The sequence below is a fragment of the Chiloscyllium plagiosum genome, unplaced genomic scaffold (genome assembly GCF_037043375.1).
Source record: "Chiloscyllium plagiosum isolate Xiang-an unplaced genomic scaffold, Cpla_swu_hap1 HiC_scaffold_30, whole genome shotgun sequence".
Lineage (NCBI taxonomy): Eukaryota > Metazoa > Chordata > Chondrichthyes > Orectolobiformes > Hemiscylliidae > Chiloscyllium > Chiloscyllium plagiosum.
In genome coordinates this window covers 60,383,698-60,410,582 of record NW_028270168.1, presented here as the reverse complement: position 1 = coordinate 60,410,582, position 26,885 = coordinate 60,383,698, and the positions used below count along the sequence as shown (strand labels likewise).

Below are 26,885 nucleotides of genomic sequence, written 5' to 3'. Positions count from 1 at the left end.
GGCCATATAAGTACTGTGCCTCCAAGAGCAGACTCATGAGCATCTGCAACAAGTTTGAACTGGCCTCAGGATACAAGGTAACTCAAGGCTGCAGCAATGTCATATTAGCACACAGAACATAGAACAATACAGTGCAGAACAGGCCCTTTGGCTCATGATGTTGTGCTGAGAATTAATCCTAATATAAAATATAATAACTTAACCTACACACCCCTCATTTCACTGCTATCCATGTGCATGTCCAGCAGTAGCTTAAATGTCCCCAATGACTCTGCTTCTACCACCACCGCTGGCAACGCATTCCATGCATTCACAATTCTCTGCGTTAAGAACCCTTCTCTGGCGTCCCCTCTGTACATAGAACATAGGACATTACAGCGCAGAACAGGCCCTTCGGCCCTCGATGTTGCGCCGCCCTGTCATACTAATCTGAAGCCCATCCCACCTACACTATTCATGTATGTCCATATGCCTGTCCAATGACGACTTAAGTGCACTTAAAGTTGGCGAATCTACTACCGATGCAGGCAAAGCATTGCATACCCTTACTACCCTCTGAGTAAAGAAACTACCTCTGACATCTGTCTTATACCTATCTCCCCTCACTTTAAAGTTGTGTCCCCTCATGTTTGCCGTCCCCATACTTGGAAAAAGGCTTTCCCTGTCCACCCTATCTAACTCTTTGATTATTTTGTATGTCTCTATTAAGTCACCTCTCAATCTTCTCTCTAACGAGAACAGCCTCAAGGCCCTTAGCCTTTCCTCATAAGACATTCCTTCCATACCAGGCAACATCCTAGTAAATCTCTGCATCCTTTCCAAAGTTTCCATATCCTTCTTATAATGCGGTGACCAGAACTGTACACAATACTCCAAGTGTGGCCGTACCAGAGCTTTATACAGCTGCAGCAAAACCTCCTGGTTCGGAACTCAATCCCTCTATTAATAAAGGCCAAAACACTGTATGCCTTCTTAACAACCTGATGAAGGGCTTTTGCCTGAAACGTCGATTTTGCCTGTCCTCGGATTTTGCCTGTCCTCAGATGCTGCCTGAACTGCTGTCCTCTTCCAGCACCACTAATCCAGAATCTGGTTTCCAGCATCTGCAGTCATTGTTTTTACCTTCTTAACAACCCTATCAATCTGGGTGACAACTTTCAGGGATCTGTGTACATGGACACCGAGATCTCTCTGCTCATCTGCACTCCCAAGAATCTTACCATTAGCCCAGTACTTTGCATTCCGATTACTCCGTCCAGAGTGTATCACCTCACACTTGGAGAAATTGAGGACTTCAGATGCTGGAGATCAGAGCTGAAAAATGTGTTGCTAGAAAAGCGCAGCAGGTCAGGCAGCATCCAAGGAGCAGGAGAATCGACGTTTCGGGCATAAGCCCTTCTTCACCTCACACTTGTCCACATTAAACTCCATTTGCCACCTCTCAGCCCAGCTCTGTATCCTATCTATGTCTCTCTGCAACCTACTACATCCTTCGTCACTATCCACAACTCCACCGACCTTAGTGTCGTCTGCAAATTTACTAACCCACCCTTCTAAGACCTCATCCAGGTCATTTATAAAAATGATGAACAGCAGGGGACCCAACACCAACCCTTGCAAAATGCCGCTAGTAACTGGACACCAAGATGAACATGTTCCATCAACTACAACCCTCTGTTTTCTTTCAGCAAGCCAATTCCTGATCCAAACTGCTATGTCTCCCACAGTCCCATTCCTCCGCATTTTGTATTATAATAGCCTACTGTGGGGAATCTTATCGAACGCCTTGCTGAAATCCATATACACCACATCAACTGGTTTACTCTCATCTACCTGTTTGGTCACTTTGTCAAGAAAGTCAATAAGATTTGTTAGGCACAACCTACCCTTCACAAAACCGTGCTGACTATCCCTGATCAGATTATTCTTTTCTAGATGGTTATAAATTCTATCTCTTTTATAACCTTTTCCAACACTTTACCAACAACTGAAGTGAGACTCACTAGTCTGTAATTACCAGGGTTGTCTCTACTACCCTTTTTGAACAAGGGAACCACATTTGTTATCCTCCAGTCCTCAAGCACTATTCCTGTAGACAATGATGATCTGAAGATCAATGCCAAAGGCTCGGCAATCTCTTCCCTTGCTTCCCAGGATAGATCCCATCTGGCCCAGGGGACTTGTCTATTTTCACACTCTGCAATATTTCTAATACCTCTTCCTTGTGAACCTCAATCTCTTCTAGTGTAGATGCAAGTATCTCTGTATTTTCCTCGCCAATATTTTTATTTTCTATAGTGAACACTGTTGAAAAATATTTATTTAGTGCTTCCCCTATCTCCTCCGGCTCCACACACAGTTTTTCCACTATTATCCTTGATTTGTCCTAATTTAACTCTCATCATTCTTTAATTCCTGACATACCTATGGAAAGCCTTAGGGTTTACCCTGATCCTATCCGCCAACAACTTCTCATGTCTCCTCCTGGCTCTTATGAGCTCTCTTTTTCGGTCTTTCCTGATTTCCTTGTAACCTTCAAGCGCCCTGACTGAGTTTTCACATTTTGTCCTAACATAAGCCTTCTTCTTCTTGACCAGGGATTCCACTTCCTTAGTAAACCACGGCTCACGCGTTCTATGTCTTCCTCTCTGCCTGACAGGTACATACTTATTTAGGACACACAGGTTAGAGGAGGACACCCGAGTAGTGTCTCGGGTAATGCAATCACACAAATATAAACTGTTCTACTTACCCTTCCCAGAAGTCATTTGCTCGCTCCTCCCTCGCTGGCCTGAAGGTAAGAAGTTTAAATATATTTACTGGCCTTCCCGACAATCACCTGCACCAATTGTGTGCAGTTTTGGTCGCCATACTATAGGAAGGATGTGGAGGCATTGGAACGGGTGCAGAGGAGGTTTACCAGGATGTTGCCTGGCATGGTAGAAAGATCGTATGAAGAAAGGCTGAGGCACTTGGGGGTTTTTTCATTGGAGAAAAGAAGGTTTAGGGGTGACTTGATAGAGGTGTATAAGATGATTAGGGGTTTAGATAGGGTCAACAGTGAGAATCTTTTTCCACGTATGGAGTCAACTATTACAAAGGGGCATAGCTTTAAATTAAGGGGGGGGGGTAGGTATAGGACAGATGTTAGGGGTAGGTTCTTTACTCAGCGAGTCGTGAGTTCATGGAATGCCCTGCCAGTAGCAGTGGTGGACTCTCCCTCATTATGGGCATTTAAGCGGGCATTGGATAGGAATATGGAGGATAGTGGGCTAGTGTAGGTTAGGTGGGCTTGGATCGGCGCAACGTCGAGGGCCAAAGGGCCTGTACTGCGCTGTATTCTTCTATGTTCTATGTTCTATGTCACCTCCTCCCGGCTCCAGCCTCTCGCTGCTCCGAAGTGTACCATTCTCCTAGTATCTTAAAACTGTGACCCCTCGTGCCAGTCAATCCTTCCCTGGAGAAAAATCTCTGGCTATTGACCCTATCCATTCCTCTCATTATCGTGTATACCTTGACCAGGTGACCTCTCTTCCTCCTTCGCTCCAGAGCGAAAAGTCCGAGCTTAGTCAATCTCTCTTCATAAGGCAAGCCCTCCAGTCCAGGCAGCATCCTGGTAAACCTTCTTTCCACTACCATACCACTCTCTGAGTAAAAAATCTGCTTCTGACATCTATCTTAAATCTATCACCCCTCAGCTATGTCTCCTCATACAAGACAACATCATCATCCTAGGAAAAAGACTCTCATTGTCCACTCTATCTAATCTTCTGATCATCTTGTATGTCTCTATTAAATCCCCTCTTAGCTATCTTCTTTGCAATGAGGACAGATCCAAGTCCCTCAGCCTTTCCTCATAAGACCTTCCCTCCAGACCAGGCAACATCCTGGTAAATCTCCTCTGCATCTTTTCCAATGCTTCCAAATCCTTCCTGTAGTGGGGTAACCAGAACTGTACACAATACTCCAAGTGAGGCCCCACTAGTGTTTTGTACAGTGCAGCATGACATCATGGGCCCGGAATGCAATCCCTCGACCAATAAAACCAATAAAGGCACCGTATGCCGCCTTAAAGATACTAGGTAAAAATAATGACTGCAGATGCTGGAAACCAGATTCTGGATCAATGGTGCTGGAAGAGCACAGCAGTTCAGGCAGCATCCGAGGAGCTTCAGCAAAATCGACGTTTCGGGCAAATGCCCTTCATCAGGAATAAAGCCTTAAAGATACTATCAACCTGGGCGGCAACTTTCAGGGATCTTTGTACATGGACACCGAGATCTCGCTGCTCATCTACACTATCAAGAATCTTTCCATTTACCCAGTATTCTGCCTTCCTGTTTTTCTTCCCAAAGTGAATCACTTCACATTTCTGCATTGAACTCCATTTACCACCTCTCAGCCCAATTCTGCAGTTTATCCGAGTGCCTCTGCAACATTCTTCCGCACTGTCCATTACTCCACTGACTTTAGTGTCATCTGCAAACTTATTAACCTATCCACCTATGCCTGCCTCCAAAGCATTTATCATTGGATAAATCCCATCCGTCCCAATGGACTATCTTCCTTGGGAACTGGGCTGATCAATAATTTCTCAGCTATTACAAGGGGGCATAGCTTTAAATTAAGGGGGGGTAGGTATAGGACTGATGTTTGGGGTAGGTTCTTTACTCAGCGAGTCGTGAGTTCATGGAATGCCCTGCCAGTAGCAGTGGTGGACTCTCCCTCATTATGGGCATTTAAGCGGGCATTGGATAGGCATATGGAGGATAGTGGGCTAGTGTAGGTTAGGTGGGCTTGGATCGGCGCTACATCGAGGGCCGAAGGGCCTGTACTGCGCTGTATTCTTCTATGTTCTATGTTCTCCCTTGACTAACAGCACATTCCTGAACACAATGGGCAATTTAGCATGGCCAGTTCACCTAACCTGCACATCTTTGGATTGTGGGAGGAAACTGGAGTACCCAGAGGAAACCCAGCAGACATGGGTCCCTGGTGCTGTGAGGCAGCAGTGCTAACCACGGAGCCACTGTACCACCCCAAATGGGGAAGCACATATCCTCCTCCCAATGGCCACCTTTGTGTGTGTCTGCATCAAGCTGTGTGCAGACCTTTGGTTCACAAACACTAAATGTCACAAGGTACTGAAGTTCCTTTCACCCTGGTGCAGAGCTGGTACTGTGGTTATCGCTGCTGTCTGACAACACCAGGGACCTGTGTTTGATTCCAGCCTTGGTTGACTGGCTGTGTAGAGTTTGCAGATTTCCCCTGTGTCTGTGTGGGTTCTACACAGTAAAAAGATGTGCAGATTAGGTGGATTGGCTATCCAGGGATGCGAAGGCTATGTGGATTAGCCATGGTTAACAGCTGGGATACGGAGATAATGTGGGGTACTGGGTTTGGATGGGATGCCCTTTGAGGGGTCAGTGCAGAATTAACTGGCTGAGAGGCCTCTATCCGCACTGTAAAGAATTTATGTTGTGAAGGATAAGTCTGATCTTGTTTCTGCAGAACACTCCAAGTAGTTGGACAATTTGTATCAGCTGTTCCTCCAGCGAAGGCTTTTAAGAAAAACAGTCTTGAACACAAGTCCATCAGGCAGGGGTCAGCATGTAACATCTTGAGAGGGTTGATCCTGTGGATAGTTTTCTGAGCAGACAGTTAGAAATCATAGCAGTTCAGGCAGCATCCAAGGAGCTTTGAAATCGACGTTTCGGGCAAAAGCCCTTCAGCAGGAAGGGCTTTTGCCCGAAACGTCGATTTCAAAGCTCCTTGGATGCTGCCTGAACTGCTGTGCTCTTCCAGCACCACTAATCCAGAATCTGGTTTCCAGCATCTGCAGTCATTGTTTTTACCTAGTTAAAAAAACATTTAGCAGAACACCTATGCACTGCCTGGCAAACCATAGATTTGCTTTGTAGTCTCTCTGAAACTTGTTGGTTTTCCAGTGACAAGGAGCTGACCTTGACCGAGTGTTGCAGATTGGTGCTTTCCAAAGTTCAAAACAACATCAAGAGGGACAAACTGAAGCTTGGGACAAGGGCAGCTACTGACAAGATGCAGTGGGGAAAAACCGCCGTCTAAGGGCTTTATGAGGGTCTGTTCAGTTAGCAGACTCTTGTTGCATTGAAATGAACATAAATTGTTTCCTGTATGAGTCGGAAATACCTTTGTTTTTGCAACAGCACGGATGCTTTGAGGAATGCATCATTTGTTTTTCTCTGCAAAGAACGTGCAGAACAAATTTAGAACCTCTGTATGTACTTATAAATGATTTTATGAACAAAGTGGATTTTTGAGATAAAAGAATTCCATTATCAGTTTAATATCTGATAGGTCCCTTATCTGGGGACCATCTATTAAATTGATTTGTGGAGCAGGGAGATGGAATAGGGGCTTGCTCCGTCCACTCCACGCATCGACCTGGTATTGCAGTACCTCCGGGAACGGTGCACCCCTCATCTATAAATCTCAGAACATGTATATGGCTCAGGTTTTTGGTGCTTTGCCTGCGCGTGTGAACCACACTTTCTTTTTAAAGTTTGTAAGCTGCTTCATTTCTCTTTGCGTCGGTCTGCAACTCAAACCCCAAATTTTGCACAAAACATACCTACCACGTGCGCACACAAAACCACAAATTGCTGGAGAAACTCAGCAGATCTGGCAGCATCTGCACAAACAAAGCAGTGTTTCAAACCCAGTGACCGTTATTCAGAATCCAGCTTGGTGCTGGTGCAAGTCTATCCGTCTCCCCACCCCCTCCCCCAAGGACATTATGCTAACAACTTGTTAATATTTTGAAACAAAGCCAAGTCGGGGGGAGGTTTATTCAGTTGTTGGGCGTGGTGCTCTATTGGATGTTTCTATTGTCAGCCTTTGTGTCAAGGTTAGAGTGGCGCTGGAAAAGAACAGTAGGTCAGGCAGCCTCCGAGGAGCAGGAAAACTAACGTTTCGGGCATAAACCCTAAAGTGACCTCCAATGATGAAGATTTTACACCCTGGGGTGCTGTGCTTTTCCAGCATCACACTCTCGACTATAACCTCCGACCTGCTGTTTCAGAGTAAATGCTCTGAGGGATCGGGTCAGACTATGGGGCGCCGGATCTCAGTGTCATCCTGGCAGCTGTTAAGTGTTGGTGTCTGCTGGGCTTCCCCGGGCACAGCTCACTCTGGCTAAATCTCGGGACTCTGTGGATGGATCCACTCGGTGGAGCATCAGCCTCCGAATGGTCCTGTCTCCTGGGCCGACACTCCTGGAATCACGGGTTCTTCTGTTCAGGTAAAAACCTCCTGTTGTGTTTGCAGAAAGATCTTAAACAGGTACTGTCGAAATTCAGAAAGGGATGCAATAATAATCTTACAATAATTCATTAATTATTTACAGCATATTAATATTCCTTCCTTTCTAACTTGTCCAGGATCCTGGAGTTTTAAACTCAAATAAACTGTTGCACTGCGTTAACAACGGGTCTGAGACTTTATTATCAACCACGACCCTGAGAGGCTGGATTCACCCAGGTAAGAACGCAGGTTCCCAGCCCTCGGGGACATCAGTGAATCAAACGGGACTTCAGGGTGGGATTTGAAGGTATTAACCCAAGAGCACCTAGTCTGTTTAACACTTCTGTTTGTTTCCTTTTCCTGATCCAGTTTAAAATCATGTGACCACTGTTTGATTCCGTAAGTTTGGAGATTTCTGATGTTCAAATTGTCAGTCATTATGAAATCCATAAAAGTATAAAAGCAAATTACTGCGGATGCTGGAATCTGGAATTATGAAATCCATGTTCACTCATCAACTACACTAACCTGATGTATTCTCCCTCCTTATCATTGAAAATTTAAACAAAATCAATTTGTTTTTCATCATGAGATGAAGGCACAGGCCAGCATTTATTTCCCATTCCTAATTGCCCAGAGGCAGTTAAAAACCAAGCAGCTTGTTGTGGGTCTGGAGTCACATGTAGACCAGGCCAGGTCAGGATGGCAGTTGCCTCCCCTGAAGGACATTAGTGAATAAAATATGTTTTTTTCAACAATGGATTCATGATCATTGACAGACTCTTACTTGTAGATTTTTTCTTAATTCTGCATTTTGGGAAAACAAATCTTAGCAGGACTTATACACTTAATGGTAAGGTCCTAGGGAGTGTTGCTCAACAAAGAGACCTTGGCGTGCAGGTTCATAGCTCCTTGAAAGTGGAGTCACAGGTAGATAGGATAGTAAAGAAGGCGTTTGGTATGCTTTCCTTTATTAGTCAGAGTACTGAGTAAAGGAGTTGGGAGGTCATGTTGCAGCTGTACAGGATATTGGTTAGGCCACTGTTGGAATATTGCGTGCAATTCTGGTCTCCTTCCTATCGGAAAGATGTTGTGAAACTTGAAAGGGTTCAGAAAAGATTTACAAGGATGTTGCCAGGGTTGGAGGATCTGAGCTACAGGGAGAGGCTGAACAGGCTGGGGCTGTATTCCCTGGAGCGTCGGAGGCTGAGGGGCATGGATAGGATAAATAGGCAAAGTCTTTTCCCTGGGGTCGGGGAGTCCAGAACTAGAGGGCATGGGTTTAGGGTGAGAGTGGAAAGATATAAAAGAGACCTAAGAGGCAACGTTTTCACGCAGAGGGTGGTACATGTACGGAATGAGCTGCCAGAGGATGTGGTGAAAGCTGGTACAATTGCGACATTTAAGAGGCATTTGGATGGGTATATGAATAGGAAGGGTTTGGAGGGACATGGGCCGGGTGCTGGCAGGTGGGACTAGATTGGGTTGGGATATTTGGTCGGCGTGGACGGGTTGGACCGAAGGGTCTGTTTCCATGCTGTACATCTCTATGACTCTATTTTCATTGGATTCAAATTCCACCATCTGCCATGGTCGGATTAAAGTCAGGTCCCTGGGATATTACCTGGGTATCTAGATTAACAGTCTAGCAATAGTTAAAAATCACACAACACCAGGTTATAGTCCAACAGGTTTAATTGGAAGCACATTAGCTTTTGGAGCGTTGCTCCTTCATCCGGTGGTTCATGTACTCCCCAGCCCAACACTGGCATCTCCAAATCAGTCTAGTAATAATATCACTAGGGCATCACCTCCCCAATATCGAGTACTAATTGCCATAAGACATTCATGCTGGTTTTTCTGAATTATGTCACATTCAGACAGAATAATGAATGACTACGTTTGACAGTGTGTTGGCTGGTGGAAGCACTTTGTGTCATTTGGCTGCAGGCTGTAGGTCACTCTCTCCAGGACCAGGTCAGGGTCAAGATTCTGGGGGTAGCTATAAATGAGGATTTAATGGGCTGATTTATATGTGGGTATGCCAGATGTGCAATTAATTAGATGAATACTCATCAGTAAACAATGTGAGTTATTGCTGTGATTTGTTATGATTCAATGCTTATTTTTTCAGAGCACAGAACTTCTCTGTTAGTACCTAGAAATTCTCAAAGCTCTGGCAGACAGGAGACAGTTCAGTGACAGCTGGAAAACAGTGTATGGTATTTACTAGGATTTGGAAAACACCAACGTGGTCCGTGCTCAGCTCCACTGTGGAGTCACAGTGCCTGTGTCAAGGCAGGAGTGTGTTCATGGGGACTGGGGTCTCAGAATGGACGGACAATGCGACACTTCTGTAAGACTGCCCTCGATCTTCAGCCACTCGCCAAAATTGCACCAAACTCAACAATGTTGGTCTGACATAATCTGGTGAGTACAGAATTACTGAAAAATAGACACATTTCACTTTAGTATTTGTAAAAGTAACAGTGTTGACATTTGCATGCGTCAGTCTAACAGTGTCAAATCTAAACTTGTCAGAGAGTCACAATGTTCTCCTGCACAGAGAAGAGGTCTCTTTGGCGATAGTGACTACAGTTCAGTTACGTTCACAATAGGGCATGATAGGTATATACTGCAGGGAAGGTGGTATAATTGGAGGAAAGGCAATTATGATGTGATTCAGCAAGATTTAGGATGCATCGGATGGGGAAGGAAACTGCAGGGGCTGGACACACTTGAAATGTGGAGCTTATTCAAGGAACAGCTACTGTGGGTCCTTGATAAGTATATACCTATCAGGCAGGGAGGTAGTTGTCGAGAGAGAGAACCATGGTTTACTAAAGAAGTTGTAGCTCTTGTCAAGAGGAAGAAGAAGGCTTATGTGATGATGAGGTGTGAAGGCTCAGTTTCGGGGATTGGGAGTCATAAGTTAGACAGAAAAGATCAAAGGATAGGGTTAGAGGAGCCAGGAGGGGTCATGAGAAGCTGTTCGCGGATCAGATCAAAGAAAATCCTATGGCTTTCCATAGGTATATCAGGAAGAAAAGAATGACTGGACTAAGATTAGGGCCCATCAAAGATAGTAGTGGGAAGTTGTGTGTGGAATCTGAGGACACAGGGAAGCGCTTTTTGTCAGTATTCACAATGGAAAAGGGCAACAGTTTGGATCAGAAATTGGCGAACTGAAAGAAATCAGAGGGTGGTGGCTGATGTGAAATGTTCGTCCTGGAGGTCAATTACCAGTGGTGTGCCACAAGGATCTGTTTTGGGGCCACTGCTGTTCGTCATTTTTATAAATGATCCGGATGTGGGTGGAGAACGATGGGTTAGTAAATTTGTGGATGACACAAAGGTAGGCAGAATTGTGGATAGTGCCGAAGAATGTTGTGGGTTACAGAGGGACATCGATAAGCTGCAGAGCTGGGCTGAGAGGTGGCAAATGGAGTTTAATGTGGAAGGTTCACTTCAGAAGAAGCAACAGGAATGAAGAGTACTGGGCTATTGGTAAAAATGTTGAAAGTGTCGATGAACAGAGAGAACTCAGTGTCCAGGTGTGTAAATCCCTTAAAGTTGTGACCCAGTTTGATAGGGTTGTTAAGAAGGCATATGGTGTGTTGGCGTTTATTGGTAGGGGGATTGCGTTTTGGAGCCACGAGGTCATGCATTAGCTGTACAAGACACTGATAAGGGTTTGGACGAGGTTTCAGAGAAGATTTACTAGGATGTTGCCTCATATGGAAGGAAGGTCTTACAAGGAAAGGTTGAGGGAACTGAGGCTGTTTTTGTTAGAGAGAAGAAAGTTGAGAGGTGACTTAATTGAGACATAGAAGATAATCAGCGGGTTAGATAGGGTGGACAGTGAGAGCCTTTTTCCTCAGATGGTGAATGCTAACACGAGGGGACATAGCTTTAAATTGAGGGGTGATAAGAATAATAGGGTAGTTTAGGGTGTAGATTTGCTCACTAAGCTGTAGGTTTGATATCCAGGCGTTTCATTTCCTGGCTAGGTAACATCATCAGTGGCGACCTCCAAGTGAAGCGAAGCTGTTGTCTCCTGCTTTCTATTTGTATCTTTCTCCTGGATGGGGTTCCTGGGGTTTGTGGTGATGTCATTTCCTGTTTGTTTTCTGAGGGGTTGATAGATGGCATCTAGATCTATGTGTTTGTTTATGGCGTTGTGGTTGGAGTGCCAGGCCTCTAGGAATTCTCTGGCATGTCTTTGCTTCGCCTGTCCCAGGATAGATGTGTTGTCCCAGTCGAAATGGTGGTTTTTTTCATCCTCGTAGGGCTACGAGGGAGAGAGGGTCGTGTCTTTTTGTGGCTAGCTGGTGTTCGTGTATCCTGGTGGCTAACTTTCTTCCTGTTTGTCCTACGTAGTGTTTGTGGCAGTCCTTGCATGGAATTTTGTAGAGTAGGGTAGTTATGGTAGGGGATTTTAACTTTCCAAACATCGACTGGGACTGCGATAGTGTTAAAGGTTTAGATGGAGAGGAATTTCTCAAATGTGTACGAGACAATTTTCTGATTCAGTATGTGGATGTACTTACTAGGGAAGGTGACAACCTCTTGGGAAATAAGCAGGGCAGGTGACTGGGGAGCACTTTGGGGCCAGTGACCATAATTCTATTCGTTTTAAAATAGTGATGGAAAGGATAGACCAGATCTAAAAGTTGAAGTTCTAAATTGGAGAAAGGCCAATTTTCATGGTATTAGACAACAACTTTCAAAAGCTGATTGGAGGCAGATGTTCACAGGTAAAGGGACGGCTGGAAAATGGGAAGCCTTCAGAAATGAGATAACAAGAATCCAGAGAAAGGATATTCCTCTCAAGGTGAAAGGGAAGGCTGGTAACTATAGGGAATGCTGGATGACTAAAGAAATTGAGGGTTTGGTTAAGAAAAAGAAGGAAGCATATGTCAGGATAGGTCGAGTGAATCCTTAAAAGAGTATAAAGGAAGTAGGAGTATACTTAAGAGGGAAATCAGGAGGGCAAAAAGGGGACATGAGATAGCTTTGGCAAATAGAATTAAGGAGAATCCAAAGAGTTTTTACAAATATATTAAGGACAAAAGGGTAACGAGGGAGATCAGCAATGCGGCCTTTGTGTGGAGCCACAGAAAATGGGGGAGATACTAAATGGATATTTTGCATCAGTATTTACTGTGGAAAAGGATATGGAAGATATAGACTGTAGGGAAATAGATGGTGACATCTTGCAAAACGTCCAGATTACAAAGGAGGAAGTGCTGGATGTCTTGAAACGGTTAAAAGTGGATAAACCCCCAGGACCTGATCAGGTGTACCCAAGAACTCTGTGGGAAGCTAGAGAAGTGATTGCTGGGCCTCTTGCTGAGATATTTGTATCAGCGATAGTCACAGGTGAGGTGCTGGAAGACTGGAGGTTGGCAAACATGGTGCCACTGTTTAAGAAGGGCAGTGAAGACAAGCCAGGGAACTATAGACCAGTGAGCCTGACCTCGGTGGTGGGCAAGTTGTTGTTGGGAATCCTGAGGGACAGGATGTACATGTATTGAGGGCAGAGCAGCAGATGTGATCTATATGGACTCCAGTAAGGCGTTCGACAAGGTTCCCAACGGGAGAATGATGAACAAGGTTAGATCTCATGGAATACAGGGAGAACTAGCCATTTGGATACAGAACTGGCTCAAAGGTAGAAGTCAGAGGATGGTGGTGGAGGGTTGTTTTTCAGACTGGAGGCCTGTGAGCAGTGGAGTGCCACAAGGATCGGTGCTGGGCCCTCTACTTTTTGTCATTTACATAAATGATTTGGATGCAAGCATAAGAGGTACAGTTAGTAAGTTTGCAGATGACACCAAAATTGGAGGTGTAGTGGACAGCGAAGAGGGTTATCTTAGATTACAACAGGATCTGGACCAGATGGGCCAATGGGCTGAGAAGTGGCAGATGAAGTTTAATTCAGATAAATGTGAGGTGCTGCATTTTGGGAAAGCGAATGCTAGCAGGACTTATACACTTAATGGTAAGGTCCTAGGGTGTGTTGCTGAACAAAGAGACCTTAGAGTGCAGATTCATATCTCCTTGAAAGTGGAGTCGCAGGTAGATAGGATAGTGAAGAAGGCGTTTGGTATGCTTTCCTTTATTGGTCAGAGTACTGAGTATAGGAGTTGGGAGCTCATGTTGTGGCTGTACAGGACATTGGTCAGGCCACTGTTGGAATATTGCGTGCAATTCTGGTCTCCTTCCTATCGGAAAGATGTTGTAAAACTTGAAAGGGTTCAGAAAAGATTTACAAGAATGTTGCCAGGGTTGGAGGATTTGAGCTGCAGGGAAAGGCTGAACAGGCTGGGGCTGTTTTCTCTGGAGGCTGAGGAGTGACCTTATAGAGGTTTACAAAATTATGAGGGGCATGGATAGGATAAATAGACAAAGTACTTTCCCTGGGGTCGGGGAGTCCAGAACGAGAGGGCATAGATTTAGGGTGAGAGGGAAAAGATATAAAAGAGACCTAAGGGGCAACTTTTTCACGCAGAGGGTGGTGCGTGTATAGAATGAGCTGCCAGAGGATGTGATGGAGGCTGGTACAATTGCAACATTTAAGAGGCATTTGGATGTGTATATGAATAGGAAGGATTTGGAGAGATATGGGCCAGGTGCTGGCAGGTGGGACTAGATTGGGTTGTGATATCTGGTTGCATGGACGGGTTGGACCGAATGGTCTGTTTCCATGCTGTACATCTCTATGATTCTTTGACTCTAGTAATTTCTTTACTCAGAGAGTAGTAAGGGTGTGGACCGGCCTGCCTGCAACAGTAGTAGACTCAGTGACGTTAAGGGCATTTAGATGAGCATTGCACATATATATGGATAGTAATGGAACGGTATAGGTTAGGTGGGCATCAGATTAATTTCACAGGCCGGTGCAACATTGAGGACTGAAGGGCCTGTACTGTGCTGCAAAGTTCTGAGTTCTATGTTCTATGTATGTCTCTTCAGCCCATTGAGTCTGTGCTCTTGAAAAGAAAACACCTAACTATTCTAATCTCATTTTCCAGCACTTGGCCCATTGCCTCATTTGGCTTGGCAATGCAAGTGTACATCTAGAAAATTCTGAAAAATTATACGGGTTTCTGTCTGTACCATCCTGCTAGGTAGTGAGTCCCTGATTCCTACTGCAATCTGAGTGAAAAATATTCCTCACATCCCCACTAAACATACTGCCCCTTATCTAAGGCCACTTTTGGAATATTGTGCACAATTCAGGTCTCCCTCCTATCGGAAAGATGTTATGAAATTTGAAAGGGTTCAGAAAAGATTTACAAGGATATTGCCGGAGTTGGAGGATTTGAGCTATAGGGAGAGGCTGAATAGGCTGGGGCTGTTTTCTCTGGAGCGTCGGAGGCTGAAGGGTGACCTTATAGAGGTTTATAAAATCATGAGGGGCATGGATAGGGTAAATAGATAAAAGTATTTTCCCTGGGGATGGGGGAGTCCAGAACTAGAGGGCATAGGTTTAGGGTGAGAGGTGAAAGATATAAAAGGGACCTAAGGAGCAACGTTTTCATGCAGAGGGTGGCGCATGTGTGGAATGAGCTGCCAGAGTAAGTACTGGAGGCTGGTACAATTACAGCATGTAAAAGGCATCTGGATGGGTATATGAATAGGAAAGGTTCAGAGGAATATGGGCCCAGTTCTGTCAAATGGGACTTGATTAATTTAGGATATCTGGTCAGCGTGGGCGAGTTGGACCGAAAGGTTACTGCTTTTAGTCATTTTTATAAATAACCTGGATGAGTGAGTAGAAGGATGGGTTAGTAAATTTGTGGATGACACTAAACCCTGTGGAGTTGTGGACAGTGTGGAAGGATGTTGCAGGCTATAGAACGACATAGCTAAGCTGCAGAGCTGGGCGGAGAGGTGACAAATGGAGTTTAATGCGGAAATGTGTGAAGTGATTCACTTTGGAAGGAGTAACAGGAATACAGAGCACTGGGCTAATGGTAAGATTCCTGGATTTGTAGAGAGATCTTGGTGTCCATGTGCATAGATCCCTGAAAGTTGCCATCCAGGTTCTTAGGATTGTTAAGGTGTACAGTGTGTTAGCTTTTATTGGTAGAGGGATTGAGTTTTGGAGCTGTGAGGTCATGCTGCAGCTGTACAAAACTCTAGTGTAGCTGCACTTGAAGTATTGCACTCAGCTCTGGTTGCCGCATTATAGGAAGGATGTGGAAGCTTTGGAAAGAGGAGATTTCCCAGGATTTTGCCTAGGATGAAGGGAAGGTCTCATGAGGAAAGGTGAGGGGCTTGAGGTTGTATTTGTTTGAGAGAAGAAGATAAAAGATGACTTAATAGAGATATACAAGATGATCAGAGGATTAGACAGGGTGGACAGTGAGAGCCTTTTTCCTTTGATGGTGATGGCTAGCACAAGGCGACATAGCTTTAAATTGAGGGGTGATAGATATAGGGCAGATGTCAGAGGTAGTTTCTTTACTCAGAGAGTAGTAGGGGCGTGGGACACACTGCCTGCAGCAGTAGTAGACTCGCCAACTTTAAGGGCATTTAAATGGTCATTGGATAAATATATGAATGATGATGAAATAGTGGAGGTGAGATGGGCTTCAGGTCGGTACCTCAGGTTGGCACAACATCGTGGGCCAAATAGCCTGTACTGCCCCGTATTGTTCTGTGTTCTATGTTTTATGTTGTTTCCATGCTGTACATCTCTGTGACTCTAAGGTCGATGCCCCCTGGTTATTGATCCTTTCATCTCCTCTGTATATGCCTCTCTTAAGTTTATGTACCTCAATGTCTCCTCTCAGTCCCCTCTCCAAGGAAAATGAGCTCAACCCATCCAATCACTGTTCATCGCTTGTATTGGAACATAGGAAAAGGAGTCAGCCACTCAGCTCCTTGAACCTATTATTGCATTCAAAGAGGTGCCTTTGGTCTGATCGCTTAATAACTTTGCTTAACAATAAAACATCTCAGATTTAAGATTAACAACTGATCCAGCATCCACTGCTGTTTGTGGAAGAGAGTTCCCAAGCCCTGCCACCCTTGCACATAGAAGCGCTTCTGAACATCTCTCCTAAACGGTGTGGCCCTGATTCTTAGACTACGCCCCCGGCTCTGGAATCAGGGGTGATGTAGGCTTTGTGACATTGTTGCTAGGTAATTAAACCAGAAGGGCAGGCAATGTTCCCACCCAGACAGATGGTGAAATGTGACTTCAGTCAAAATCTGCAATCAAGAGTCTAATGGTGCATGTGAAACCTTTGTTAATTGTCAGGAAAAGTCCACCTGGTTCAGTAACTTCCTTTAGGAAAGGAAATTGACATCTTTACATGGTTTAGCCTACATGTGCCCTGGTTCCCTCCCACAGATATGTAGGTTAGGTGAATTGGCCATGCTAAATTGCCCATATTGCCCAGGGATGTGTGGGTTGGTCATGGGAAATGCATGGTGATCGGGTGTGGGTGTGGGTGGGATGCTCTTTGGAGGGGCAGTGTGACCTCGATGGGCTGAATGGCCTGCTTCCACATTGCAGGTTTTGTATTCTATTCTATGAGACTCCATACCTACAGCATTATGGTTGACCCTAACTGCCCTCTTGGCAATTGTAGATGGACATGAAATGCTGACTGGGCCAGTAACAACAATGTCCCATGAACAAATTAAAAAATCTCCAGCAAATGGAAATAGTTTATTCTTATCTACACTGTCTTTCTCTGTTAATACCTGAAACACTTCCAACTGATCAGTTCTAACCTCATAAATTTAGAGAATACAGACCTAATTTAGATAATCTCACCTCATAATTTGTCACCTGAAACTATGGTATCATTCTTTAAACCTACATTGTGTTCCCTCCTAGGCCTTCCTATCCTTACTAAGGATCTAAATAATTCTTAAACTTTTGCTCACAATCCTCCAAGTCGGGTCTAACCAGGGTTTTGTACAGTTGCAGCATAACTTTTGCATTGCTCTACTTTGGTCTTCTAGATATAAAGGCCAGCAATCTGCTAACTTTCTTGATTATTCTTTGCTAAAACTGTTCAGGCTACAGTTGTAAACTTTTCAATGCCGTAGTGTCATACAGCACGGAAACAGACCCTTTGGTGCAACTCATCTATGCTGACCAGATATCCCAGCATGGTTAGCACTGCTGCCACACAGCGCCAGAGACCCAGGTTCAATTCCCAACTCAGGCGACTGACTGTGTGGAGTTTGCACGTTCTCCCCGTGTCTGCGTGGGTTTCCTCCGGGTGCTCCGGTTTCCTCCCACAGTCACAAAGATGTGTGGGTTAGGTGAATTGGCCATGCTAAAATTGCCCGTAGTGTTACGTTAAAAGGGGTAAATGTATGGGCGCTTCGGCGGGTCGGTGTGGACTTGTTGGGCCGAAGGGCCTGTTTCCACACTGTAAGTAATCTAATCTAGTTTCATTTATCAGCACTTGGCCCATAACTTTCCAAACCCTTCCTATTCCTATACCCATCCAGATGCCTTTTAATTGTTCCAATTGTACTAGCCTCCACCACTTCTTCTGGCAGCTCAATCCATACACATACCCTCCTCTGCATGATAAAGTTGGCCCTTTGGTCTCTTTTATATCTTTCCCCTCTCACCTTAAAAGTATGCCCTCCAGTTTTGGACTCCCCCACCTCAGGGAAAGGACCTTGTCTATTTACGCTATCCATGCCCCTCAAGATTTTATAGACCTCTATAAGGTCACCCCTCAATCTTCGACGCTTCAGGGAAAACAGCCCCAGCCTATTCAACCTCTCCCTCTAGCTTAAATCCTCTAACCCTGGCAACATCTTTTTAAATATTTTCTGATCCCTTTCAAGTTTCACAACATCCTTCTGACAGGAAGGAGCCCAAAATGGCACGCAATATTCCTAAAGTGGCCTAACTCACGACCTTTACAACCGCAACATGCCCTCCCAACTCCTATACTCCAAGCTCTGACGATTAATGGAATGCATACCAAACACCTTCTTCACTATCCTATCTACCAGCAACTCTACTTTCAAGGAGCTATGAACCTGCACTTCAAGGTCTCTTTGTTCAACAACACTCCTGAGGACCTTATCATTAAGTGTATACATCCTGCTAAGATTTGCTTTCCCAAAATGCAGCACCTTACATTTATCTAAATTAAACTCAATCTGCCACTTCTCAGCCCATTGGCCCATCTGATCGAGATCCCATTGTAATCTGAGGTGTTGCTGTCCACCACAATTCCAATTTTGATGTCATCTGCAAACTTACTAACTATACCTCTTATGATCACATCCAAATCATTTATGTAAATGATGAAAAGTAGTGGACCCAGCACCCATCCTTGTGGCACTCCACTAGTCACTAAACAAGGAGGTTAAGGATAATATAAACACAACAGCTAAAGCAGACCATATTGCAAATGTGAGTGGCATACCGGAAGATTGGGAAACTTTCAAAGATCACAAAAGAGTTACTTAAAAAGATGTAAAAAGAGCAAAAATAAATTACAAAATAAAACAAAGCAAGTATAAAAGCAGGTAGTGAAAGCTTCTATAAGTGTATAAAAAAATGAAGAGAATTGTTTGTTAGAATTAGCTTTATTCTCACGTGTACTCAAGTGAGTGCGGTGACAAGTTTACAAGTCACCACTTACAGTGCCATCTTCGGTACAAAGGAACCTATCTACAGATTTATAAACACATATTTTTTAGGCAAACCAAAGTTAGAAAAATGAAGAAATATAAGTTCAGAAAAACAGTCCTTCCAACACAGTCCATGCCAGCACCTAGTCTCCAGACCGTGTCGGCCTTCAACTCAAGGCCAGAAGAGCAGCCTGAGGTCATGCTGACCGCCACGCCGGGCCGAGAGACCGCCACGCCAGGCCGAAAGACCACCACGCCGGGCCGAGAGACCGCCACGCCGGGCCGAGAGACCGCCACACCGGGCCGAGAGACCGCCACACCGGGCCGAGAGACCGCCACACCGGGCCGAGAGACCGCCACGCCAGGCCGAAAGACCACCACGCCGGGCCGAGAGACCGCCACGCCGGGCCGAGAGACCGCCACACCGGGCCGAGAGACCGCCACACCGGGCCGAGAGACCACCACACCGGGCCGAGAGACCGCCACGCCGGGCCGAGAGACCACCACGCCGGGCCGAGAGACCACCACACCGGGCCGAGAGACCACCACGCCGGGCCGAGAGACCGCCACGCCGGGCCGAGAGACCGCCACGCCGGGCCGAGAGACCACCACGCCGGGCCGAGAGACCGCCACGCCGGGCCGAGAGACCACCACGCCGGGCCGAGAGACCACCACACCGGGCCGAGAGACCACCACACCGGGCCGAGAGACCGCCACGCCGGGCCGAGAGACCACCACGCCGGGCCGAGAGACCGCCACGCCGGGCCGAGAGACCACCACGCCGGGCCGAGAGACCGCCACGCCGGGCCGAGAGACCACCACGCCGGGCCGAGAGACCGCATCGCCGGGCCGAGAGACCACCACGCCGGGCCGAGAGACCGCCACACTGGGCCGAGAGACCACCACACCGGGCCGAGAGACCGCCACGCCGGGCCGAAAGACCACCACACCGGGCCGAGAGACCGCCACGCCGGGCCGAGAGACCGCCACACCGGGCCGAGAGGACACCGCGTCGGGCCGAGAGGACACCGCGCCAGGCCGAGGAACTGCCACGCCAGTCTGAGAGACCACCACACCAGGCCGAGAGGACACCATGCCAGGCCGAGAGACTGCCACACCGGGCCAAGAGACCACCACACCAGGCCGAGAGGACACCACGCCAGGCCGAGAGGACACCGCGCCAGGCCGAGGAACTGCCACGCCAGTCTGAGAGACCACCACACTGGGCCGAGAGACCACCACACCAGGCCAAGAGACCGCCACACCAGACCGAGAGGACACCGAGCCGGGCCAAGAGACCGCCACCCCAGACCGAGAGACCGCCACGCCGCACCGAGAGACTGCCACACCGGGCTGAGAGACCGCCACACTTGGCCGAGAGGCTGCCACGCCAGGGCGAGAGGCTGCCACGCCAGGACGAGAGACCGCCATGCCAGGACGAGAGACCGCCACACCGGGCCGAGAGACAGGCACACCGGGCCGAGAGACAAGCATGCTGGGTTGGGAGGATGCCACGCAAAGTCTGCGCTGGGGCCGGGAGTTCAGGACATCACTAAAGGTAAATTAAGGAAGCACAAATGGGAAACAAAACGAAACAGATGGAGCAGACGTGTTGACCTGCTTGAAGCAGTTTTCCTCCACCCAGGGTGAAATTGTCTGCATAGCCATCTAAAATAAATACTGGTCCCTTGCAGGATGAGACCGGGGAGTTAATAGTGGGAACACAGAAATGACAGAGACACAAAGTTAATATTTGCCTCAGCTTTCACTGCAGAATATCCAAATAGTAATAGGTAATGCTGAGATTATAGAAAAAGAGGAACTTTGAACAATCATCATAATTAGGGAAAACATACTGAGCAAATGGTTGTAATTTATAGCAGAAAAGTCCCCATAGCCTTAGTCACCCATCATAGCGTCTTGGAATCATAGTCATAGAGATGTAAAGCACAGAAACAGACCCTTTGGTCCAACTCGTCCATGTCAACCAGATATCCCAATTCAATCACGATTCACTTACCAGCACCTGGCCCGTATCCCTCCAGCAATTGTACCAGCCTCCACCACTTCCTCTGGCAGCTCATTCCATACACGTACCACCCTGTGAGTGAAAAAGTTGCCCCTTAGATCTCTTCTGTATCTTTCCCTTCTCACCCTAAACCTATGCCCTCTAGTTCTGGACTCCCCCACCCCAGGGAAAAAAACTTGGTCGATTTATCCTATCCATGCCCCTCATGATTGTATAACGTCACCCCTCAGCCTCTGACGCTCCAGGGAAAACAGTCCTAGCCAATTCAACCTCTCCCTATAACTCAAATCCTCCAACCATGGCAACATCCTTGTAAGTTTTTTCTGAACCCTTTCAAGTTTCACAACATCTGTGCTGTACTTTTCTATGTTTTATGTTTTACTGGTCCATGCTCTAAGTTCTTCACTCTTATTCCGGACACTCCTTGCATTAAAGCAGACACACTTTAACGATCCCTTTGTTTCATCGCATGAGAAACCTTCCCGATAGATTCACTACATCCTACCACTGTCCTGTCTGCAACTGACCCCCTCTCAGACATGTGGCTCCAATTCCCACCCCGCTGCCAAACTAGTTTAAACCCTCCCGAATTGCATGAGCAAATCTCCCACCCAGGATATTTGTACCCCTCCAGTTCAGGTGCAACCCGTCCTTCATGTACAGGTCCCACCTTCCCCAGAAGGTATCCCAATGGTCTAGGTATCTGAAGCCCTCCCTCCTGCACCAGCCTCACAGCCACGTGTTAAGCTACATTTGCTGACTGTTCCTCATCTCACTATCTCGTGGCACCGGTAGCAAACCCGAGATCACTACTCTACTCGTCCTGCTCTTCAGCTTCCAACCTAACGCTCTGTAGTCACTTTTCAGATCCTCAATCCCTTTCCTGGCTGTATCATTGGTGCCGATATGTACCACGATTTCTGGCTGGTCCCCCTCCCCCTTTAGAATCTTGTAGACCCGATCGGCGACATCCCGGACCCTGGCACCAGGGAGGCAACGTACCTTCCGGGAGTCCCGTTCCTGACCACAAAATCTCCTGTCAATCCGTCTAACTATTGAGTCCCCTATTACTAGCGCTTTTCTATTTCCCACCCTTCCCTTCTGAGCCACAGTGCCAGGCTCAGTGCCAGAGACCTGACAACCATGGCTTACCCCTGGCAGGCTGACTCCACCAGCAGTATCCAAAACGGTATACTTATTGCTGAGGGGAACGGCCACAGGGGATCTCTGCTCTGACCATCGGTTCCCTTTCGTCCCCGTGACAGTAATCCAGCTGTCCTTATCTTGTATCTGGGGAGTGATCACTTCCCTGTCCATCCTCTCAATTTCCCCCTCAGACTCCCGGATGATCCATAGTTCATCCAGCTCCAGCTCCAGTTCCCCAACTCAGTTTTCGAGGAGCTGGAGTTGGGCGCACTTCCCGCAAATGTCCCTCACCTGCCACATTCTGCAGGAGGAGCACGCAACTACCCTGAGCGAAGGACTTCTGGGGAGTTTTTAAGTTGGTTAGATCTCACCCACTTAAAAACTCCCCAGACGTTCTTCGCTCATCCCTCGCACCTCTCGGCAAATGGAGGCCCGACACCTGAACTAAGGTTTTTAAGCCGTTAGACTCACTGTAGTTCTCCCTGTATTCCATGAGATCTAACCTTGCTCACCAGTCTCCCATGGGGAACCTTGTCGAACGCCTTACTGAAGTCCATATAGATCACATCGACTGCACATTAGGTTATGATACTGCGAAATTCGCTAATTCCACAGAAAAGGTTCCAGCATATAACATTCTTATTTAAAAAGGAAGGAGGCAGAAAGTGGGAAACTGTAGACCAAAGTTTGTGCGCAGATTTGTAGCTCAGGTGCTCGTTGTTGTGGTTCTGTTCGCCGAGCTGGAAGTTTTTGTTGCAAACGTTTCGTCCCCTGGCTAGGCGACATCATCAGTGCTTGGGAGCCTCCTGCGAAGCGCTTCTTTGATGTTTCCTCCGGTGTTTATAGTGGTCTGTCCCTGCCGCTTCCGGTTAGATTAACGTGTGATGTTAGGAAATTGTTGGAATCGATAAGACCATAAGAAATAAAAACAGAAATAGGCTGTTCAACTCGTTGAGCTTGCTCCACCATTCAATAGAATCAGGGCTAATCTGACATTCCTCATGCCCACATGCCTGCCTTTTCCCCCAAACCCACAATTCCCCTACAACCAACAATCTATCTGTCTCAGCCTCAAATGTACACAAGGGGATCAACCCCATAGCTCTTTGTGGCAAAAAGTTCCAAAGACGAAGAAATTCCTCCTTATGTCAGTTTTAAATTATCACCCCTTTATGCGGAGATTCTGCCCTCTTGTGTTAGACTCTCCCCTGAGGGGAAACATACTCTCATTATTTACCCTGTCAAGCCCCTTAAGAAAAAAAAAGTGAGGACTGCTGACGCTGGAGATCAGAGTCTAGAGTGAGGTGCTGGAAAAGCACAGCAGGTCAGGCAGAATCCGAGGAGCAGGAGAAACAACGTTTCAGGCATAAGCCTCATTCCTGATGAAGGATTTATGCCTGAAACATTGATTCTCCTGCTCCTCGGATGCTGCCTGACCTGCTGTGCTTTTCCAGCATCACAGACCCTTTAAGAATCCTACATGTTTCCAGGAGATCACCTCTCACTCCTCTAAACTCCAGTGAGTAGAGTCCCACATTGTTTAACCTTGCTCATAACACAATCCTTCCATACCTCGTGAACCTTCTTTGAACTACCTCCAATGAAAGAATATCATTCTTTAAATTTGGGGGCCAAAACTGCTCATATACTGCAGATGTGGTACAGGTGCTGTCAGACTTCCCAACTCTTATACTCTAACACCCTTGAAATAAGAGTAAACATTTTATTGTGGTAGATTATTTTACAGGAGAGAGTGAGGACTGCTGGAGATCAGAGCTGAAAATGTGTTGCTGGAAAAGCGCAGCAGGTCAGGCAGCATCCAAGGAGCAGGAGAATCGACATTTCCGGCATGAGCCCTTCTTCAGGAAGGGCTCATTATTTTACAAATAATCTCAGGAGCCTTGAAGTACAACAATTATTTATTGAACCAGCACTGGGAGAGTCTCCCCTAGAAAAGGTTCCAAAGTTGCACTCTAACTCAAACATGCTTCATCAGGTATTTTTACATTGTAAGTCACCTGAACCAAACATTAGTCCAATTCCACAATTGTCTGTTTAAGACAAACACCTTGTTTTACACACTTTCCAAAAGTGGCAAGGCACTTGTTCCCTTGGTCTCCCCACTCCCTATCCTCCGAGGTGCAAACCTATCTCCTCCCCAAAGCCTTGCTTCATTCCCTGCCTCAACTAAACCCCATTGCTTTGTCTTTCTTGGTGTGGTATGGAGGTTATCCTCATTTCTATTTCCAGATAAGGCCTCAGGGTGAATGTTGGTTCAGCCTTGTTGCATTTTGACGGAACTCTATCAGCCTGCTACATCATCATCTGTGCATTTTTATGGAGCCTAACTAACTAATGCTGATAGAGTCTTCAAGTCATACAGCACAGAAACAGACCCTTCAGTCCAACTCCAGTTTCCGAAACAAAACTAATCTCATTTGCATGCAGCTGGCTCATATTCCTCTAACCTTTTCCAGTTCATGTAACTACCCAAAGGTCTTTTAAATGTTGTAACTGTACTTGCATTCACCACTTTCTGAATTAGTTCACTCCACATACAAATCATCCTCTGTGCAAAAAGGTTACCAGTCAAGATTAGAGTGATGCTGCTGGAAAAGCACAGCAGGTCAGGCAGCATCCGAGGAGCAGGAGAATCAACATTTCTGATGAAGTGATCCTGCCTGAAACGTTGATTTTCCAGGTCCTCTGATGCTGCCTGACCTGCTGTGCTTTTCCAGCACCACTCTACTCTTGACTCCAGCATCTGCAGTACCCACTTCCGCTTAGTGAAAAAGATACCCTCAGGTCTTTTAAGTCTTTCTCCTCTCACCTGAAAAATATGCCCCATAGTTTTCAACTCTCCCAATCTGGGGAAACAACCTTTGCCATTCACTTTATCTATGCCCCTCATGATTTTGTAAACCTCTTTAAGGTCACCCCTCAACCACCTATGCCAGTGAAAAAAGTCCCAGACTATTCTCTCCTTAGAATTCAAATCTGTAGTCCTGGCAACATCCTTGTAAATCTTGTCTGAACCCTCTCCAATTTAATAATATCCTTCCTTTAGCAGTGTGACTCGAACTATACACAGTACTTCAAAACGCATCAAAGTGTCCTACAACCTCAACATGATGTCCCAACTCCTCATAAAAAAATGAAAAAAACTGCAGACACTGGAAATCAGAAACTAAAACAGAATTTGTTGGAAAATCTCAGCAGGTCTGGAGTATCTGTGGAGAGAAATCAAAATTAACATTGTGCCCTTCTTCAGAACTGATGGTAGCTAGGTAAAAGTTGTTTTTGTCCAGAAGTTATGATGGGGGAGTTGGTAAGGAGTAAATAATAGGTGGAGATAGAGGTCAAAGAGAGATAAGATCAGTTGGATAGACAAAAGAGGGAAAAATAACAGTCAGCCTAGGAGAGTGAATAGCTGCTAATGGGGACAATCAATGACTGATAATGTGATGTGTGTAATAGCAGTGCATGTGATAAGAATGCTGGGCTAAGGACATGGGAAAAGGTGCCTCAGGATCCAAAGTTGTTGAACCTCAATATTGAGTCCAGAAGGCTGTAGAGTTAACAGGTAGATAATGAGGTGCTGTTCTTCCTGCTTCTGCTGAGTCTCGTTAGAGCACTGCAGCAAACCCGAGACAGAGAAGTTGGCCAGGGAACAAGGTGGTGTTAGGAGTGAAGGACGAGTGGACCAAGGTGAGCCAGAGGGAACAGACCATGCAGAAAGCTAACAAGATTTTCATTTGATTTGATTATTATTGTCACATGTACCTAAGTGCAGTGAAAGGATTTGTTTTGCAAGCAGCACAGACAGGTCATAACATACAAGGACATACAGATCATAGGGTTATTAGACAGTGAGGCATACAAGGTTACAGCTGCACAGGAGGTGCACAAAAGCAAGATCAATATTTGGTTTGGAATTAGAGAGAGGTCCATTCAGCAATCTAAAAACAGCAGGGAAGAAGCTGGTTTTCAACCTGTTGGTACAAGTGCATAAGCTTCTGTATTTTCTGCCCCACGGAAAATGAGGGAAGAGAGTGTTACCGGGGTGGGGGGAGGGGTCTCTGCTGATGATGAAGAGAATATTACCGGGGTGGGAGGGGTCTCTGATGGTGTTTGAAGAGAGTGTTACCGGGGTGGGAGGGGTCATTGCTGATGATGAAGAGAATGTTACCGGAGTGGAAGGGATCTGTGATGATGATGAAGAGAGTGTTACCGGATGGGAGGGGTTTCTGATGATGTTCGAAGACAGTGTTACCGGGGTGGGAGGGGCCTCTGATGATGTTCGAAGTCAGTGTTACCGGGGTGGGAGGGGCCTCTGATGATGTTCGAAGTCAGTGTTACCGGGGTGGGAGGGGTCTCTGATGATGTTCGAAGTCAGTGTTACCGGGGTGAGAGGGGTCTCTGACGATGATGAAGAGAGTGTTACCGGGGTGGGAGGGGTCTCATGATGATGAAGACAGTGCTACCGGAGTGTGAGGGGTCTCTGATGATGATGAAGAGAGTGTTACCGGGGTGGGAGGGGTCTCTGACGATGATGAAGAGAGTGTTACCGGGGTGGGAGGGGTCTCTGATGATGATGAAGAGAGTGTTACCGGAGTGGGAGGGGTCTCTGATGATGGTGAAGAGAGTGTTACCGGGGTGGGAGGGGTCTCTGATGATGATGATGAAGAGAGTGTTACCAGGGTGTGAGGGGTCTCTGATGATGATGAAGAGAGTGTTACCGGGGTGGGAGGGGTCTCTGACGATGATGAAGAGAGTGTTACCGGGGTGGGAGGGGTCT

At 46.4% G+C, this 26,885-nt stretch overlaps 1 pseudogene; it reads left to right on the top strand.

Moving 5' to 3' along the window:
- Positions 1 to 6,291: 6,291 nt before the first annotated feature.
- Positions 6,292 to 6,460, top strand: LOC148142230 (U2 spliceosomal RNA; annotated as a pseudogene).
- Positions 6,461 to 26,885: the final 20,425 nt, after the last annotated feature.